Genomic DNA, 5703 nt, shown 5'->3' on the forward strand with positions numbered 1-5703 from the left:
AATGATACACACCAATTTCTGAACACCAGTCATGTGCCAAACCCCTGGGCTAAGGGTGATCCTTGGACATTATCTCATGAAGTCTACACAATGACCTGATGAAGTGTGTGTTTTATCCTCAGTTTTATCCTCAGAGGAAGGAATTGAGGATCATAGGGAATGGGTGACCTGGCTGGCCATTAACAGTTAATTCGTGTTCAAGCCAGGCCTATTTGGCTACCAAGTTCAACCTTCTGTCATTCTACATAGTTGCTACCTCGAAGAAAGCCCATCGTGTTGGGGGTGTTAGCAATTAGTAGTTAACCCACAGAAGTCAAAGTGCAGGTATGTTAGAATATGAATGTGCACGTGTGTGTATGTGGATATGATAGATTTTATTCAAATAGCCTCTTAGCGTGGAGAGATTCACAGAATTATTTCCTCTTTAAACTTCTCTGTATGTGTCTAATATACTCATTTTGGAATTAGCACTTGAAAATATTTTATATGCCAGAGATGTACTTTTTTGAAACCAGAGCCACCAAATCCTGCTCCCAATTAGTCTCCTATAAGAAAGCTGTTAAAGGTCATGAGAAACGAGACATACTGAGTTATGATGATTCCAGACCTTTGTGGAGACTCTGAATTCCGACTGGGTTGAACATTAGCCAATGAGTTATTTGAGCATTGCTATGGAACATTTCTTTCTTATTCACCAAGCTAATAGGAATTTTCCCCCTTGTTGCTATATACAGTCCAGCTACAAATAACTAGATGGCAATATCATCCAAAGAAGGTATTGCAAAAAATTCTGGTTCTGCTCCAAAATCAACCCTAATGATGTACAGTGAGATCTGATGCCTAAAGTTGTTAGTAATCTGAGTTTGCTAAAGCATTCTGATTAAATTAAAATTACTTGAAAAAAATAAAAACAGGGTTTTTATTCCTATACTTCTGATTTTTATTAAATGCCAATGTGAATCACTCTGGCCCTATAGTAAACAGGTGGAATCTGGGATAAGGTGAGGTCATCTGGGCAGATCAAGAACTTCTAAGGTTAATAATAGGAATACATACCTTTCTATATGTTCTCAGGCACTGAAGCTCTGTTGACTTAATACTATAGTGTGGCACTTAAAAAAATCCTAGAAGATGGTAGAGAGAACAATAAGAACGTTTTCAATATAGATTGAAATCTACAAGAAAGTTTGGCTTGGGCTGATATTTGTCTGAATTGGATTTTTAAGGACCAAAACAGAGGAGACCAGTGGACCCTCATTTTGCTACTTTTCATCATGATGATGATGATAACCTGTGACACAAGGTACATCCTATTATCTGTTAATTCACAACTCGTCATCTGCATTATAAGTCACTGCTGAACGAGGATTAGCAGTAGGCTGTCTAAAACGACTCCGCATGAATTGCAAGACTCTTAATAGCAGTTACACAATACCTATAGCTAAGTTTTCTTTTCTTTTTTTTCCTTCAGAAAATGCGTGAAATCGTGACTGCAGCTTCCCCGCACACGGTAAGACCGAGGACAGAATTTGCTAACCAAAATCACTCTGGAAACCTGGATTGTATTACTACAGAATTCCCGTAACCCCATTATTCGCTTTCTCACTTGGAAAGAATTCCTGTGAAAGATGATCAGGAGGTATTTTCACATATGCTGCATTTGACATACGAAGATGGGATGATCTCCATTTAGCAACAGCAAAAGGACTTAAGAAAACTGGAAATTCATACGTAGAATTTCCTTCCCTGTCCAGCAACAAAAGCCGGGATCTATCAGTCTGCGTGTTGCGTTTCTAAAGCGCACTGGATTTTCAGCATCCTGGGCGAGTCTGATAACCTGCTACGTTTAGAAATTGCTTCGCTTTTTACAAGCTTTTTGCGTACACTTTCTTGTTTATTTAGCAACACAAAAAAATACTGTGCGGTTTGTTTTCATGTTTTTTTCATCTTGGAGGCAAGGACACAGACTCCGAGCGGTGAAGGAGCTTGTCGGCGGTGTAACTGGTGAGGGCGCTGTCGAGCTCAGAGGCAGACCTGATGCTCGGTGCTTCTATAACCACAAAACCTCGCTCACTGTCTTCTAATACCTCACGAATCGTTTTTGGCTGGACTCGTGTGGGTCCTTCCCTGGACACGGGGGAAATTTCTAAGACAAAACATAATATTGAAAAACAAGACTTAAGTCTGAAATTCATGAGCTAGGACAGTGCTTAAGTTTTGAATCACTGACATTCCTTCTAGGCTTTACATCTTTTAAGAGTTCTCAGGAAATACTTGTTTATAATTATGTGATTGTTGACCTCTTGACTAAAAAGCAAATGGCACCCACTGCAAAATCACACTTACAATGATTATATCAAGAAAATGTGTGAGGATACATGGAGTTTGAATTCACTCTTTGCCTAAAATACACTGAGTGTGTCAAGTCTAAGTTTAAAATACATAGGGTACAAACATTGCAAATAGCAATCCATTGGACATGACCTCTAATGAACTTTGGAGACTTTAGAAGCGTTGAAAGAAACATAAGGGCCACTGGGGTCTCCTTTTATTAAAGCATTAGGTAGTCCGTATGTTTTCATTTCTCTATTTTGTTTTCTGTACAATGCAGCGTAAGTTATTGCATTTCTCATGGGAAAAAAGTCACCGTATTAATCATTTTTTTAATAAAGCCCATGAACAGTAATCAAAGCAATACTCAAAGAAAGGAAAAATTGGATTATTTTTGTCATACAGCCAATGAGAATTGACAAATAGGGTGATATTGGATGAAGACTTTCATTGAAGAAAACTATTAATTTTCATAGCTCTTCTAAGTTCTATAAGCTGAAAAAATTTGGATTTAGGAAAAAAAAACAGTAGAATTTAATATAACCAAGTTCTTAATATATAAAGTCTTTCCAAAAACACTACTCACACGAACTGAGGACTATTAAACCAATTAATAATTGCAGAATATGTAGGTAAATTTTGTGAACTTTTAAAAAAGTGGAACTTGAAATGGACATGAAATGGAATTTTTCCAGAACATTCTTAGAAGGATTTTTAAGTGTTTAAAAAGTCTTTGAGTTCTAAGTTTGAGACTTGGGGTTAAGGTGTGTCTTTGGCAGGCAGCTGTGGATCAGCCTTATCCTGGAACAGCACCAAAGTGGCACCAAGTTACCACCTCTTGACATAGCTCAGGAATCTTCTCCATTTGCTTGATTACAAGCTGAGCCAAGAGTGTGTCACTGTCCAGGGATATGTTACTGATGTTTATGAATGAGCACCTATATTTCCTGGTGCCTCCAGAGCTGAGCAATGCCTGGGGCATCCTCATGGCACACCCAGGGGCGTCATGCCAAGATTTCATCCTGGAGCAACAGTCCTACTGGAAATTTCCATCCTCACTGGGGCAGGAGAAGGAAGCCTGGAGCATCTGGCTCTTGTTAGACTAGGGGATATTAAGAGAAAAATGGGGACCTTCTTTGTTTATCTACCTGTGGAACACATGAAAACTCCCCTATCTCCTCTACAGTCTGACTTTGCCCCATCATCCCTATTCCCCTAGCTCGAGGCTCTCAAAGTGGGGTCCCTGACTCAGCAGCACCAGCAGCACCCAGGAACTTCCTAGAAATGCAGATTCTCGGGCCCCACCCCAGATAATTGAGATTTTTATTCTGTGTTTTGATAGCCATCCAGGTGATTCTGATGTATGCCAAAGTCAGAACCTCCCATCAAAGAATACCATCTTGTGGGTGACGCAGCCCATCCTTCCACACTGTCCTGTGCCTCCACCAACTTGCTCCAAGCATTCTACTGTCGGACCACCCTTCCTTCTTTTATTTGCCCTGATCACGCTTATTACTCCATTATACAGGGTGGCTCACAAGCCAACCCTGTATAACGGAGTAAGGCTGAGGGCCCTTTTCTGTGCTTCAGTGTTACTCTGCAAGTACTTGGCAATCAGTATCTTACATAAGAATTATCTGGGCATGTTGTTTGTCTGCCTGCTGCCCAGCTTCATTCGGACACATGTGGGTTCAGATGCTCATATTACTATTCACTAGCTGTGCGATCCGTGATCAGGTGCTGACATTCTCTACATCGTTTCCTCATCTGTCCCCTCAGAGTCTGGCACAGGTGCCGGGTTGTCTGACATCAGCAGAGGGTTGTTCAACTGAACTCAAATGAAGTGAACCAAGCAGAAAAGCTTTTCAACTAGTAGATATTAAAAACAAGAATAAAATGGAACCCCAAGCTGCCAAATGCCATGTGGACAGAAGGAGACAGTTGTGCAGAATGGGCTAAATGCCACATGCCAAGCCTGAAGCAGAGGAGGGGCAGAGGTGCATAGTTTGGGGAAAGGAGCACTAACCAGAGATCCATGGCCAGGACGCCATATAGAGTTGAGATTTGAATGCAAAAGGGCTGTGGAAACAAGAAAGATTGAAATATGTAAACATATAACAGCCAGTGATTACTGATTATCACACACATGTGTCAGACACTTCATAAATGCGATGGCATTTAATTTGGAGAACTTGAGAGGCTGGGGCTACCATTCTCCCTATACTATAGAGTAACTAGCAGGGGCTTCCAAATAGTACCTGAAGGTCCCCTACCTTGTAATGTGCAACAGCAGAATTTGAACCCAGAGCTGTTCCCCATAAGAGCAGAGCTTTTGACCAGCACACTTGGCTGCTGCCTTGACATGGGAGCTATTATATTGGTTTCTCTGTATGTCGATGGTGCATGAAGGGCTGAGGCACTGAGTAGAGCAAGACGGGGCGATGACACTAGGACCTACGGTTCAGCTGTTTGGTGATCAGTGAGGGGACTGTGGTATACACAGAGGGGCTCACGCCTTCACACCTGTACTTTGCACAGGGAGCCAGGTGTGTCCCAGCATCAGGAGAGCCCCCTCTAGCTGGGCGTACACATCGTGTCAGCCCAGCTGGAGGAACGAGGCCTTTTAACACCCCGGGCGGGCAGGTTAATCAAATGTGCCATGAAAACAGCACGCCGCATTGCAATAATGAGGTCAAGTGATGGAAGGGAAAGAAGAATTAGGATGGAGTTTCTGTTTTGAAATTGTATCCAAGACCAAGAGTCACCCTACTCTTATAGCTGAGGCACCTATAGGTTAAGTGATTTGCCCAAGGTCACATAGAAAGGCAGTGGCAAGAATAGGCTCAACCCAGAATCCTGAAAGCCATTTTTCTTCAAATGCAGCCCACAGAGGCTCAATTTCCTGAACAACTTCTGTTTGTGAATTCAGCCAGGAAGGCCAGTCCTCCTTTCATGGGCACCCATGAACCCAGCCTACGTTCATAGTTCTCAGTGGGTGTGTGACAGTTTTGAACTGCCTCAGTTAAAAATTTTCTCCAAACTCCATATCTGTGAGATGATCAGAGCATGGAAATATGCTGCTTTCTCATTTCTCCAGATTTGCTCTCACTGGGGCCATATGTTAAGGAAGCAACAGTTTAAAAAGAGGAGCCACACCTACCCACCGCGACTCAGCTGGAAAAAGGACAGCGGGGCCACTTACATGGCCACTTCAGTTTACAAGCAGTCCTTGCAAGCCCTCAGGGCTAAGCTGGTTGGGAAGATTGAAGGTGGTCAGGCACAAACCCAGGAATGGTACTGTTGCCTTCCGGAAACTGGAAAGAGCCGTGAGTGAGCCCTGCCAAGGAGAGGTGCTGTCACTCCCCACATGTT

This window comes from Pteropus alecto, unplaced genomic scaffold (genome assembly GCF_000325575.1).
Source record: "Pteropus alecto unplaced genomic scaffold, ASM32557v1 scaffold288, whole genome shotgun sequence".
In the NCBI taxonomy this organism is placed as follows: domain Eukaryota; kingdom Metazoa; phylum Chordata; class Mammalia; order Chiroptera; family Pteropodidae; genus Pteropus; species Pteropus alecto.